Source organism: Myotis nattereri (genome assembly GCF_964212035.1).
Source record: "Myotis nattereri genome assembly, chromosome: 18".
In the NCBI taxonomy this organism is placed as follows: Eukaryota; Metazoa; Chordata; class Mammalia; order Chiroptera; family Vespertilionidae; genus Myotis; species Myotis nattereri.
Window position 1 is genome coordinate 36556783 of NC_138093.1, and position 15493 is coordinate 36572275.

The 15493-nt window shown below is 45.6% G+C and overlaps 1 protein-coding gene across 2 annotated transcripts in view; it reads left to right on the plus strand.

Annotated features, from left to right (window-relative positions):
- Window positions 1-2310: 2310 nt before the first annotated feature.
- Window positions 2311-15493, plus strand: part of DCAF8 (DDB1 and CUL4 associated factor 8) — a 45580-nt gene continuing 32397 nt past the window's right edge. Inside the window, exons 1-2 of one of the 2 annotated variants that reach the window (XM_081112807.1) lie at window positions 2311-2558; window positions 3405-3478. The gene's annotated coding sequence lies outside the window, so the exon portion shown is untranslated. The remainder of the gene's footprint in view (window positions 2559-3404; window positions 3479-15493) is intronic. The other variant, XM_081112806.1, reaches the window with a different exon arrangement.

The window sequence follows — 15493 nt, forward strand, 5'->3', positions numbered from 1 at the left end:
ACAGGTAAAAAAATATTATGAAAGCCCTGGCCAGTGTGACTCAGTTGGTTGGACGTCATCCCATGCATGGAAAGGTGGCTGGTTCTATTCCTGGTCAGGGCACATGCCTGGGTTGTGGGCTCAATCCCTGGTGGTGGTTGTGCAGGATATTTCTCTTTCCCATCGATGTCTCTCTCTCCCTAACAATCAGTAAGTATATATTTGTAAATGTTATAAATAAAAATGCAGAGTAAGAGGATACAGGAGAGTGGTGGTGTAGGGTACCATTTTCTTTTCTTTGTGTGCGTGTAAAAGGTATCATTTTAGTTGGAATGGTCAAGAGCTGCCTCAGGCAGTATTTGAGTAGAGATCTGTGGAGATTAAGTGGAGAGCTCAAGTCCAGTAAAAGATCTGTTGTAGGATTGTAACTTGGTGTAATCACTATGGAGAACAGTATGGAGATTTCTCAAAAAATTAAAAATAGAGCCACCATATGACCCAGCAATTCCACTTCTGGGTAATTTATCCAAAGAAAACAAAAAGACCAATTTGAAAAGATATATGAATCCCTGTGTTCACTGGAGCATTACTCATAATATGGAGGTAACCTAGGTGTTCATCAGTAGATGAATGGATGAAGATGTGATATACAAACAATGGAATATTACTCAGCAATAAAAAAGAATAACATTTTGCCATTTGCTACAACATGAATGGACCTACAGGGTATTATGCTAAGTGAACTAAGTCAGAGAAAGACAAATACCATATTATTTCACTTATATGTGGAATCTGAAAAACAACAACAAATAAACACCACAAAACAGAAAAAGACTTATAGAGTACAAGTTGGTGATTGCCAAAGGGGTAGGAGGTGGAGGTGATGGAGGAAAAGCTTGGTTTTGGCCCAAAAATAAATGAAATGAAACCAGTGTTCTTAACTAGTATACTGTAGTTGTGTATGTGGAAACCCAAAGGAATCTACAAATAAACTATTAGAATTAGAAAGTTTAGCAAGATTGCTGGATACAAGAACAACATATCAAAGTCATTTGCATTTCTAATATCTGAAGAAAACAATCTTAGATGAACATTTTTAAAAATATATATTTTTAGTGATTTCAGAGAGGAAGGGAGAGGGAGAGAGAGAAACATCAATGCTGAGAGAGAATCATTGATTGGCTGCCTCCTGCATGTCCCCTACTGGGCATGGAGCCCGCCACTCAGGCATGTGCCCTTGACCAGAATCCAACCTGGGACCCTTCAGCCTTCAGTGGGAGGCTCTATCCACTGAGCCAAACCGACTAGGGCTACATGGATATTTTAGAAAAAGAAAACAAGTGCAAAAGCCCGGGGCAGGAACATGCTTCCGCTGGAGTGACACCCAAGGCCAACCAGGCTAGAGTAGAACTAGGCAGCGTGGGAGAAGTCAGAGAAATAGGTGCCAGATCCTGTAAGCCTGTGCTACAGGCTACTGTGACCATTTTGATCCTTACTGTGTCATGAGCAGCTTGGAAGTTTTGACCTGACTTACAGCTTAAAAGGACACCCTGGCCGCCCTATGTTTAACTAGGACAATAGTGGAAGTAGGCAAACCTGCTAGGTGTCTATTGCAACAGTCTAAGTGATGACGTATCGTGGAGGGTAGCGGTACGGGTGGTGAGGTCAGATTCTTGCACGCTGGCCTTTTGATCAAAAATCCTCCACCCGGGCAGGCGGGGGCAACCTCGTCAGGGGTCTTCTACATGCTTTCTCTTAGGAAGCAGAGGATGCACTCCTGGGCCCACTCTCGGGAACCCTCAATATCCCACCCCACTTGAAAGAGCTACAAGTCAAGGCTCCGAACCCCTTCATTAAAAATGGATACACGGAGGCTCTCGGGGTGAAGTGGGCCTCGAAGATACAGAAACCACTTATGGAAACAGTCCTCAAAGGAAATCGGGTTTTTGGAAAAAATCTGGCGAGAGAACTGCTTGTTCCCAGTATTCAGAAACAGGGCAGAAATGGAGGTCGCCCGGAAGGTTGCCTGCAGCCCATTAGAAATACATTTTATTCCCACCCCCACTCAGGGAGGCTGCTAATTCAGATCCGCCTTGCGTATCCCGAGAGGTATGCGCGACCCTCCAAGAACTGGAAAAAAATCAACTTTGCCTCCTCGGCAATGCGCACGCGCGCCGCCGTGTTTTCCGTTGGCCGTAAGCCCCGCCCCTCACGCGTCCTTCGAGGAGGTTGGGAAGCCGAGAGCTCGCGCGACCACTCTCCCCTCCGGCTCCTCCACGGCAGATCGTCGCAAACGGGGCCGGAAAGCGTGGCGGCGCAGGCGCAGGCGCAGAGAGCGGAGGCGGCGGTGGCAGCGGCCGCTGGCCAGTGTAAGATGGCGGCGGCGTTGGTGGCGGCAGTGGACGGGACGGCCGGGCCTGGGACAGTTGGAGCAGCTGCTAGCAGGATGACCCGAGGCGGGAAGCGGGCTGCTGAGCCCCGCCGGCTCCCGTGCTTGTAACTGCCCCAGCCGGACAACCCCCCCACCCCCGACCGACCCGGTCCGTGCCTCGTTCCGGCTTGGCCTGCCACTCTGCCCTGTTAGGTTTCCCCTCAGGATCGGGGGGCTCGTTTCCCAGCCCAGGGCTCAGGACTTCTCCCTCCCCCGAGACAAGTCTCTGCAGGAAGGACTGGCTGCCCTTTCCTCCCGGCAGCCCCGGAACTGCCCTCCAGGGCCTGACCCACCACCCTCCAGGGACGTCTTGCCTCTTCGGGCGACGACCCGCTTGTGGGCTCTCCCCCCGGAGGTCGGGGGACGCGGCTCGCCCTGGCCTCCCAGTCCCCTCGGGGCCCCCGCGCGATACCCCTCTTAGCTCCCTCCCCCCCCCCCCCCCCGCATCCCGGGTTCTCGGGCCCCGCACCTCACCCGGGAGGCCGAGGTCCGAGGACCCGGGAGGCAGTTGTTGCCGGCTGGTCCCGTCCCCTTCGCCACAGAATTCCCGTCGCTGGCCTCCCCGCACCCCCGGGTCCTCGGGACACCGGAGAACGGTCCTCCCCGGGCCCGGTTAGCTGGAACGCGCCCGGTGGCTTGAATTTCTGACTCATGGCTGGGGCTGGAGTCTGTAAACAAACCGGCGCTGGGGCGATCACGTTCTCCCCGGGACCCACCCCTCCCCCTGCGCGCTGGCCTCTCCTCGGGCGGCGGGGGGTGCGTTAGCTCGGGGCGGAGAGACTCCGGTCTGACATGCCCGTGGAGCGGGGGGGATCCTTGCCGGGCGCGTTTTGTTTCTGGAACTATGTTTGTAGGTTATTGACTGAGTAGCCGGCAGTAGGTCCATTAAATAGCTCGGAGGTGGTCTAAAAACATGTTCAAATGTACTTATCTATTTTTTTACTGTGTTTGGTGGAAGAGACCCCGTTGCCACTTAAACTTTCCTGTTTCGCAGCCCTTCCGTGAATCGCCGAGACCCGTGTTCTCGGAGCCGAGCCCGGCCCTTCCTGCCGCGGGAGAGCAGGGAAGGTGAGTGGGCGCGGGGCGCCTGGGTTTCCGGGTCCCGGGGTCGGGGGGCTGTGCGACCGCGAGCCGGCTCCGGCCGGATGACTGTTATGAGCTCCGTGGGCCGAGGACATCTCCATTCTGCCGTGAACGCTTGCTGTGTGTCTGCAGAACTCCGTAAGCCTAGAAGGGAACGTGTCTGCCTCGTTTGCATTGTGCTCTGCCCGTGTGCGGATCGGGTTTCCTGCACCGTGAAAAGCGGCGAGTTAGTTTGGGGCCGCCCTTTCTTGCTCTTTACAGGAGAATAGTTAGCTGCTTGGCGCTCAGAGCCGAATGCTGCCTTCAGTTGGTGTCTGGGTTCGGCTCACCTCCGAATTCCAGCTCTCGAGGAGGTAGTAAACTTTGGGTTAAAAAACAGCAGCAGCAGCAGCAGCAGCGGGAGCCAGCGTGGAAAGGCACAACGTATGTGTCAGTGTAATTTGTGCAAGGTTTTTGGGTTTCTAGAAGCAGAGAATAGCCCTGCGGTGGGAGTTTATGGGATGCGACAGGAGCTGAGTGTCTTTGGGAGGGAGGTCTGGCTGACTCTTCATATCTCTGATTTGCAGTAGAAAAGGTTGAGTGTGACGCTGGTGAGTTTTATTTCACATCCTGTTCTACTTAGAAAATGCTCATTATGAACTGGAATAAGATCATTATTGGTGGCACCGAGGTGTATCAGTAGGATATGAAGGGGAAAGTACAGCGTTAGAGCTGGAAGACGTGTGTTTAAATACTGTACTAAGATTTAGACCTTGGGCATGCTGTTTAAACTTCTCCCTTCGTTTTCACATCTCTAAAAATGGGATAAATACCACTTCCCACTGTTCGTATTGTATGAAGGAATCTATATACATCTCTAAATTATGGCTAGCACATGATAGACACATTTTTTCCCCTATTTTCTGTACACATCATTGATACGGCTTAGAATAAGTTATACATTAGTTTACATCTCTCTGCATTTTGCCTTTAAACATGTTTTCCTGGTTATTTTTTTCAATTCATTCTTAATTGGTCAGCTTAGATGTTACGTTGTCTGTGCCCACCCAGGGTTGTCTGTTGAACATGATTCAGGTTAGTTCAAGACCAGAGGACAGGGGAATATTAGATGTAGGTGTATGTATATCTCTAAATGCATTCTTAAACTGAATATCTGTAAGTTTTCTTTGTTCATTGCTTCCTTCCTCTTGGTGTGTCTATTAGTGTACCTGACCAGAGTTGACACAGGTATTGCACAGGCACCTCAAGATACTGGTGGTTTAGTTCCAGAACACTGCAGCAAGGCAGTATTGCAGTGAAGTGAATTGTACCCTTTTTGCTGGTGAAGGGTCTTGCATTCAATTTGTAAAAAACACACCGTCTGTGAAGCACCATAAAGGGAAGCCCAATGCCTGTAATTCCTTCCTTTCCTGCGTCAGTGTGGCTCACCACCTCTGCTCTGGCTGCCGCTGGTGCCTTTTCCCTTTGCCATGGAGGGAATATGTTGTTGTTTTCCTGTGGGCTCTGCAGTGATCCTCATCAACAGACTATCAGAGAACTAGACCGTGAAAAGGTCTCCTTTCTTTCTGAAGTGAACCTGGACTAGGGGGTTAGGAAGACAGTTTTTTATTTCACCTCCCCAGTTGGACCATCTTAATAATATGATAGCACAAATGAAAAGTTTTTAACCTTCTCTTGCTGGTTTTCTTCCATGCCTTTTTGGAGTAGGTTAGGCCACATGAAAATTAAGAAAGTGTTGGCTAGCCCTATCTGGTTTGGCTCAGCGGATAGAGCATCAGCCTGTGGACTGAAGGGTCCGGAGCTCCCCAGGTGGGCTCGATCCCCAGTAGGGGACAGGCAGGAAGCAGCCGAGATCAATGATTCTTTCTCATCATTGATGTTTCTATCTCTCTCCCTCTTCCTTTCTGAAATCAATAAAAATGCATATTAAAAAAGTGTTGATTACATTGTGATGAAAGCAGTTATATTCAAGCCAGGGATCAACTTAGAGTTGATCAACTTGCATTAACATCAAGCAGGATCTAAATTCTCTCCATTGAAAGATAAAGACTTGGGATGGAGAGTGGTGAGATTACATTTTTATTATTTGTATTTTTAGAAGATTTTTAGGTCTATGTTGGGAAAGAGTGGAAAAAGGAAATACGTTTGAAGAGGCATCATTTTGACTATTCCTTATTATTCTATGTGCTAGATAAGAATTCTCCATCCCCCCCTCCCCCCAAGGATTTCACATATTCTGAAGATATTTTATATTTCATGGTGTTTCATAAGAATTGTTCCATTTTATTAGGAAGAATTTTCTAGCGTGGCTGAAGTGGAGGCTAGGTATGCTTGTGACCTTAGTTCCCAACTGGACAGGGCGTTTGATACAGCACTTCATTAAATGTGTAAAATTCAGTCCCAGTGCTGTGATCCTTCGTGTTGACTGGGATCAACCCAGGACAGAAGCCTGTCTTCAGAGAGCTGGAAAAAGCAGCCTTTTTGTTGCCAGTTTAAAACAGTACTGGCATTTCAAAAGCAAATGGGACACCGCGAGTGGAAGACGTTCCATAGAAGTGTGCCCTGTTGTGGGAGCCTGAGATGATCAGTTTCACACTCTGTGGTCCCGTATGCCATCAGTGAGTTACAGGCTTTAAAATCATGAAGTGACTAGTTAAACTTTGTTTTTAGTGAGTATTGTTTATTTCTGGATATTATCTACTGTAAGAAAGTTACTCAAAACATGTCTAGGAAATGTCCAGATTATAAAAGACAGTTAGCCAAGCAGAGCTTTTTATTGCATAACATTAGTGTTAAGAGTTAGTTTTTAAGATTGAATTAGCTTTATTATTTTTAAGCAGATTATCAGTGAGGCAAGATAATCTGTTATTTACTCTTACCCATTTGGAGCCCAGGCAATTGAAACAATTGAATCAGCAACAGGCATGGAGGTAGTGACTATGCATATCTTAATTTCTGAGACAAATGTCAAGGTTTTTAGATTTAACAGTCATATTGAAAACTTTATCTTTGGTTTTTGTGAATATGCACAAGAATCTTCACTCTGGCCCTACCTTCCCCGTGGTGTGCTCAGTGGTTAGAGCATTGGTCTTCCCACCAAAGGTTTGTGGGTTCAATTCCAGGTCAAGGGCATGTACTGAGTTGCAGATTGGATCCCAGCCCCAGTCAGGGCTTGTGCAGAAGGCAACCAATCCATGTATCTCTCTACATCAATGTTCCTCTTTCCCTCCCTCCCTTTCTTCCCCTCCTCCCTCCCTCCCTTCCACTCTCTAAAAATCAATGGGAAAAAATATATCCTCGGGTAAGGATTAACAACAACAAAAAAGAATCTTCATTACTATTAAAGTTGGTCAGAAAAAGGGACTAGCTGTTCTTATTTACTTATTCAGCTATTCTTGTCTTGGAGTGAGAAGAAAGTCCTTGAGCAGTTTTTGAAAATTAGTGTGTGATGAATTTTATGAATTGGTCACTTATTTACAGCATTTTTTTTATATCTCTACCCCTACAGAACACAGTTTCTGAGCCAGAAGCCCCATTTATCGAGTACTACCTTGACCCCAGGAATGTGTATGTTAGAGATAAATTAATGAAGTTAGTCTGTCTCGAGTTTGCATGTAGGGCGTGGACCATGATTAATATGACAGAGATGGCATCTTTTAATGAAATGTGGTATGTCTAATGGGTTGGGTTATTGCAAAAATTTTCATCATTATATTTGAGAGGTTAGGTATTTGCTCTTACCCTGTGAGGATACTGTTTAAGGAAGTCTGGCCAAGTTCTAATGTGAAGTTATCTCACAAGTCCTTTTTTTGTTCTTGGTTTTCCTTAGCCACCTGGAAAGCTACTATGATTTACCTCTAGTGGTAGCCAAGAGGACCTAGTTCTCTAGTGTCCTTTAAGCAGTGCCTTTACCAGGTATATTTTCACCTTGTTTAACTCTGCCCTCTGAGTGCAGGTAGGAGGGCACTTCATGATGTTTTTAGCCTTCCTTTGTTTCATTATAAATTGTTCCTTTGGCGTATCACCCCTCTCTCTAGTGTCCTTTCCAGCGATTTGAGGGGAAAAAAATATTTGTTACTCATCACCTGAGGATATTTTTCCATTGATATTTTAGAGAGAGTGGAAGGGAGAGGGAGAGACAGAGAGCAAGAAACAGAGAGAGACACATCGATTGATTGTTTCCCTCACGTGCCCGACCAGGGCTGGAAATTAAATTGTGCCCTTGAATAAAACCCGGGACCCTTCAGTCCACAGCTGATACTCTATCCATGGAACAAAACTGGCTAGGGCTCAAGAAGATTTGAAATGTGAATGGCAAAAACTGGTAATACTGGATTTTGATGTGAAAGTAAATCATTTTATAGTGGAAACACAATGGAATTTCCTTAGTTAATGGATTTTCCTTAGAATCATTTAAATTGAGATAAATGGGCTTAACCATTATAAAAAGTTCCTTAGCTCTACAGCTGGAGATAGCACTAATGGGTTAGAATGAATTCTTAACATATTAAAATACTATTATTGGAACCAAAGGCAATAAACTAAACACTGGAGGCATTTGGAATTACCAACAGGAAGAGAAGGCATCCATCCGAAGGGGGAACAAATTTCCTTGTTCATAGGATAGTTGATGCAGGACTTCCTTATCTTCCTCCTCATCATCTGTGGTGGTTGCTTTGAAGTTCTCATCTTGGCTCTCCTCTCAACTTTTAAGAAAAGGAGGCTTATATTGTGGGTTCTTGGGTATATTGCTTTACCCTAGTTCATAGGACATGAATATGCGCAAAAGAAGATGTTAACAGAGGCCTCTGAATTCTTTAAAAGGCCAGTGAGAGCAGTTAAGCAGATAAGGACTTGGGACTATATCCAAAGTTCCATATAATGTCTGTAGGATCATTGCTGAGTGGCAGGCAATTCCAGGTTCTCTAGGAAATGTAATCTGGAACCAAGGTTGAGAGGCTAGGAATAAATAGTATAAATGCTACGAAGTACAGGCTGCAAACATTGTTTTTAATCCTCTAAACTACCTTCTGCAGGGTAATGACGTCGCTTTTTACAAAAAAGAAATAAACTACAATAAAAACATATTAAGGCCCTAGTTGGTTTGGCTCAGTGGGTAGAGCATTGGCCTGCAAACCAGAGGGTCCCAGGTTCGATTCCGGTTAAGGGCACATGCTGGGATTGTGGGCTTGATCCCCAGTAGGGGGCATGTAGGAGGCAGCCGATCAGTGATTCTCATCATTGATGTTAATATCTCTCCTTTTCCCTTCCTCTCTGAAATCATTAAAAATATATTAAAATATATATATATATATATATATATATATATATATATATATATATATTTTATTTAAACCCTCTAAAGTAGATGGTAGAAGTACAATTCAAAACCAGGTCTAACTGATACTAAAGCTCTTTTATACCATATGCTCTCCTTTCTTTTCATATACTGTCTATTTTATTTAACTTATTTATTTTTTACTAGAGGCCCGGCGCACAAAAATTTGTGCACTAGTGGTGGTGGGGGGGGGAGGTGTCCCTCAGCCTGGCCTGCACCCATTTGCAGTCCAGGACCCCTTGGGGAATGTTCACCTGTTGACTTAGGCCCACTCCCCGGGGGATCAGGCCTAAGCTTGCAGTCAGACATCCTCTGGCAGCCAGGGAGCCCTCGGGGGATGTCCGACTAAAGGCTTAGGCCCCCAAGGGAGCTGTGATTAGGAAGCTGGGGTTACAGGAACCACGCTGTCCCGCCCCGCCTCCCTGGGTTGGGTCACACAAGGGATGCCCGCCGCCCCAGGTCACAGATAACAGGCCCGGATGGTGGCAGGGCAGGCGGGATGGCACTGACCCGCCTGCCTGCAGTATACAAATTAACCGCCAACAAAGATGGTGGTTAATTTGCATATCACGCTGATTAGCCAGTGGGGGGTGTAGCAAAGGTACAGTCAATTACCATGTTTGTCTATTATTAGATAGGATTATATGCTATCTTTTATTTTTCATTTATTTTTTAAAATATATTTTATTGATTTTTTTACAGAGAGGAAGGGAGAGGGATAGAGAGTTAGAAACATCTATGAGAGAGAAACATTGATCAGCTGCCTCCTGCACACCCCCCATTGGGGATGTTGCCCGCAACCAAGGTACATGCCCTTGACTGGAGTCGAACCTGGGACCTTTCAGTCTCCTGGCTGATGCTCCATCCACTGAGCCAAACCGGTCAGGGCTATATGCTATCTTTTAAAACAGGCTCTTCAATGAAGTGAAAAATAGAATTTAGTATTTTTTATAAAAGTATATAAATTATAAAATTATGGAAGTATATAAAAATGTCTGTATACTTTCCAAATGACAATGTGAATAAAAACATTTTTTAATTATTTAAACATTAGAGGCTCGGTGCACGGATTTGTGCACCAGTTGGGTCCCTTGGCATGGCCTGCAGGGATCGGGCCGAAACTGGCAGTCCAACATCCCACAAGGGATGTAGTAGTGTTCGAAGCGGCAGGCAGCTGGGGAGGAGCCCAAGCCTGGGCCAGGTGCCTCACAGCTCCTGCTCATCCCACTACTCGGTAGGGTCGCTGCCACTCGGCTGTGGTCTCCCTGTGCCCATGACCAAGAAGCGGCCGTGGACTGGCGCCCAGTCAGTCCTGGTCCTGGTCCCAGTCTGCATGGGGGAGGGGCAAGCAGGAGGATTGTTCGTGGGAGAAGCTCTCGCAGCTGAGCTTACTGGGCTCACAGCTGGTGTCCGGCACCTGTCGGTCAGCTGAGCAGCGCTCCCACTGTGGGAGCACACAGACCACCAGGGGCAGCTCCTGCGTTGAGCATCTGCCCACTGGTGGTCAGTGCGCATCATAGTGACCGTTTGAACGGTGGTCACTTAGGCTTTTATATATATAGGTGGGTCTTAGGTTATGATTAATTAGTAGGCCAGTGAGGTTTTTTAAAATTTTTTTTAATTGATTTTTTTACAGAGAGGAAGGGAGAGGGTTAGAGAGTTAGAAACATTGATGACAGAGAAACATTGATCAGCTGCCTCCTGCACACCCCCTACTGGGGATGTGCCCGCAACCAAGGTACATGCTCTTGACCAGAATTGAACCTGGGACTCTTCAGTCCACAGGCCGACGCTCTAGCCACTGAGCCAAAACTGGTCAGGGCGGCCGGTGAGTTTTTTAAGGAAGTAATCTTTTCTTTTAAATCTTTATTGTTGAGAGTACTACAGATGTCCCTTCTTTTTTCCACCATAGTATCCATCTACTCGGTTCCTGCCCCGACCCAGGCCTTCACCACCCTGTTGCCTGTGTCTATAGGTAATGCATGTATGCATATAAGATCTTTGGTTAATCTCTTCCCACCCCTTCCCACCCCCCTTCCCTCTGAGATTCATCAGTCTGTTCCATGTTTCCATGCCTCTGATTCCTTTTTATTCATCAGTTTATTTTGTTCATTAGATTTCTTGTTCATTTCTTTTGATTTTTAGATTCAGTTGTTGATATATATGAACTTGTTGCCTTTTTATTGTTCATATTTTAATCTTTTTTTTCTTCTTTTTCCTCTTAAAGAACACCCTTCAACATTTCATGATTGTTGGTTTGATGGTGGTGAACTCCTTCAGCTTTTTCTTACTGTGAAGCTCTTTATCTGACCTTCATTCTAAATGATAGCTTTACTAGGTAGAGTAATCTTGTTTGTAGGTACTTACTTTCCATCACTTTGAACATTTCTTGCCACTCCCTCTAGCCTGTAACCTTTCTGTTGAGAAATCAGCTGGCAGGTCTGTGAGTGCTCCCTTGTAGGAAACTAACTGCTTTTCTCTTGCTGCTTTTAAGATTCTTTCTTTGTTTTTAACCCTCGACATTTTAATTATGATATGTCTTGGTGTGGGCCTCTTTGGGTTCCTCTTATTTGGGACTCTGTGTTTCCTGGACTTGTAAGTCTTTTTCTTTCACCAGGTAGGACGAAGTTTTCTGTCATTATTTCTTCAAATAGGTTTTCAATATCTTGCTCTCTCTTTTCTCTTTCTGGCACCCCCAAATGCAAATGTTGGTATGCTTGAAGTTGTCCTAGAGGCTCCTTAATTATCTTCAAATTACTGGATTTTTTTCCCTTTTTTTAAAAATTACAGTGATGAGAGAGAATCATTGATTGGCTGCTTCCTGCAAGCCTCATACTGGGGATCGAGCCCGCAACCCGGATATGTACCCTGACTAGGAATCCAACCGCGACCTCCTGGTTCATTGGTCAGTGCTCAACCACTGAACCACACCAGCTGGGCTCTCTTTGCTCTTCTGATTGGGTGTTTTTTGATTCCTCATATTCTAAATAATTGATTTGATTCTCAGAATCCTGTACTCTGTTGAATCCCTGTAAATTACTCCTTATTTCAGTTAGTGTATCTTAATTTCTGACTGGTCCTTTTTCATGTTTTTGGCATTCTCACTAAGATCCTTGAAAGTTTCACTAAGTTCCTTGAAGCTCTCATTAAGATCCTTGAGTAATTTTATAACCATTGTTTTTTTTTTAAATATATTTTATTGATTTTCTTACAGAGAGGAAGGGAGAGGAATAGAGAGTTAGAAACATCGATGAGAGAGAAACATCGATCAGCTGCCTCCTGCACACCCCCCACCGGGGATATGCTCGCAACCAAGGTGCATGCCCTTGACTAGAATCGAACCTGGGACCCTTCAGTCCCTAGGCCGACGCTCTATCCACTGAGCCAAACCGGTCAGGGCAATTGTTTTGAACTCTATATCCAGTAGCTTGCTTGTTTCCATTTCTTTCATTTGTAACATGTTCCTTTGTTTCCTTATTTTGGCTGCTTCCATGTGTTTGTTTCCATGTATTAGGTAGAGCTGTTATGTTCCCTGGAATTGATAGGGTGGCCTTGTCTAATAGGTGTCCTATGTAGCCCAGTGGCTCAGCCTCCCCAGTCACCTGAGCTGGGCACTCTAGGGGCGCCCCTGTGTGGGCTGTGTGCACAGTCGTCTTGTAGTCGAGCCTTGATTGGCATCACTGGGAGAATTGGCTTCACTGAGGAATTGGCCTCCAGGCCAGTTGGCTGTCAGGACCAACTGTGTCTACAATGGAAGAGCTGCTGTGCAGGAGACACCCCTATGGAGCAGGATTTGCTTCAGTGGAGCTTTGGTGCTCACTGAGTCTGCCCCTTGAGTGTCTCTCTTGTGGATGTGTAGAGTTGTAATCTGGTATGGTCTGAAGCTGTCCACTGGGTGTACTGGCCCTGGGGCCTCTGGGGAGTACAAAGTCAGTCACTGCCTGGGGCCATCTGCCAGGAGGTACAGAGTGGTCTGCAGATGACTGCTATTTGTATTGGGTTTGGAAGTGCCCAGGTGAGGCCTAGCTGTGAGACAAGTCATGCCGGTGCTAGGTCTTGCTTTTATTGACTCTAGCTGCTGCTTATTTAAGAGATTTTAGGAAACTCTAAAGCCTGAGCCAGGACAGGCCATTGATATGGAAAAGCGGCTGCAAACAGCTTGGGTGGGCCTGCAAACTGGATGGGGCAAGGTCTTAGGGAATCACCAGGGCAGAGCCAACAGTGTGTGCCATGCTAATGGAAACTCAGATTTGGCTGCCAATCAGCTCTGCAGTGGGGGAGGTTCCAACACAGGAACAATGACCCCTGCGAGAACCCCTGTCTGGGAGAAAGCCGCCTCTGAGTTCCTGCCCCAATGCCAGACAGTCCAGTTCCTCCCCACATGTCCCTGGATTCTCCCAAAGCTGCCTCCCAGTGCAGGAGCTTAGAGGAATTGAGACCATGTAAGATGGTGTGTGGGCCCTTTAAGAGGAACACCTGGAACTCCAGCAGCCTCCGTGTCACTCAGCCATAATTCCCACTGATTTTTACAGCCCAAAGTTATGGGGACTTCTCTTCCCAGTTCTGGAACACTGGGCTGGGGGACTGGTGTGGGGCTGGGCCCCCTTGCATCTCATGGGAGACCTTGGAGATATACCTCCCGACTAAAGAAATGCCACATGTGGGTGTTGGGTCAGCCTGTTCCAACCAGTCTCAATGTGCTTTACTTCTCTAGCTGTAGGACTTCCATTTAGCCAGATTTCAGGTGGTTCTTATTACAGGTTATCCTGTAATTTTGATGTCGTTTGTGGGAGGTGATGAGTACCAGTGTTTAACTATGCTGCCATCTTGGTTCTCTGGCTAAGGAAATCTTTTTGTATTTATATATTTTATTGATTGCAGAGAAGAAGAAGAAGAAGAAGAAGAAGAAGAGAGAGAGAGAGAGAGAGAGAGAGAGAGAGAGAGAGAGAGAGAGAGAAACATCCATGATGAGAGAGAATCATGGATTGGCTGTGTCCTGCACGCCCCCTACTGGGGATCGAGCTTACAACCTGGGCATGTGCCCTTGACTGGAATTGAATCCAGGACCCTTCAGTCCCCAGGCTGACACTCTGTCCACTGAGCCAAACCGGCTAGGGCTAAGGAAATCATCTTAATGGACTTAACTAAACTGAAGAGATAGCTGAATCCTTTTATGACTCTCAAGGAGAAAAACCAGGTTTCTTACTCAATAACTGAGGTAATTCCATAGGAAAGTTGTTTGACTCTTACAGCCTTTTCTTAGTATACATGTTTCTGTACTTCTCTGTAGCATTTGAAACATGGACCATCCCCATCTTCTTGAAACCTTTTTATCTCTTGACATCCACAGCATTTAACACTCTAGTCATTCTTTCTACTTCCCTGCGCCTTTCTGTCTCCCTCTCCTTTCTTTTTCCTAGAGGTAGGTATTCCCCCGGGATTCTTTCTTTGGACTTGATTCTCAGAGCTTTCTTGGGTACTTAATTTGTTATTTTTACTTATTCCCCTTATTTTTTATTTATTTTTGTTTATCCTCACCCATTTTTTCCATTGATTTTTTAGAGAGTAGAAAGGAAGGAGGAGGGACCGAGGGAGGGAGAGAGAGAGAGTTATCAATGAGGGATGTAAGGGAGGCACGTCAATTTTTTGCCTCCTGCAGGTGCCCTGGCCAAACAAACAGGGGCCGGGTATCCAACCTGCAACCCAGGTACTTGCCCTTGACCTTGAATTGAACCCAAGACACTTCCATGTGTGGGCAGATGCTCTAATCACTGAGCAGCACAGGCCAGGGCTATTTGCTTATTTTTTTCTTTATTGATTAAGGTATTATACATATGTGTCCTTATCCCCCCATTGCCCACCCACCCACCCACCCCCCACTCATGCCCTCAACCCCCTGGTGTCTGTGTTCATTGGTTAGGCTTATATGCATGCATACAAGTCCTTTGGTTGATCTCTTCCCATTACCCCCACCTTCCTCTACCTTCCCTCTGAGGTTTGACGGTCTGATCTATGCTTCTCTGTCTCTGGATCTGTTTGTGTTTTATCAGTTTATGTTGTTCGTTATATTCCACATATGGGTGAGATCATGTGATATTTATGTATCTTTCTCTGACTGGCTTATTTTGCTTAGCATAATGCTCTCCAGCTCCATCCATGCTGTTGCAAATGGTAAGAATTCCTTCTTTTTTACTGCAGCGTAGTATTCCACTGTGTAGATGTACCACAGTTTTTTAATCCACTCATCTGCTGATGGGCACTTAGACTGTTTCCAAATCTTAGCTATGGTAAATTTTGTGTATTTGCTTATTTTTAAAGTGAGGTGTAATTTAAAGGCATTTGATTTTGAAGCTTCTCAGTACAAATAATTTCCAAGTTTGTATCTCTGGCCCCAATTTATTTATCAAGGTTCAGACCTATATTGGTTTTCCTCTACATTGCTGACATGTCAGCTTAGATTTTAAATATAATTAAAATAAAATTCATATCTTCCCCCACATGCAATCTTCTCATTTATGGCACTTGATTTCCTCTAGGAACCTAGGCTCAAACTTGTCTTTTTGATCTTTTGAGCTTTATAGCAGCTTATTGAGTCAAATACTATTAATTCTATCTCTATAATGTTTTCTACATTGATCTCCTTTTAATTTCCTCTGCCATCG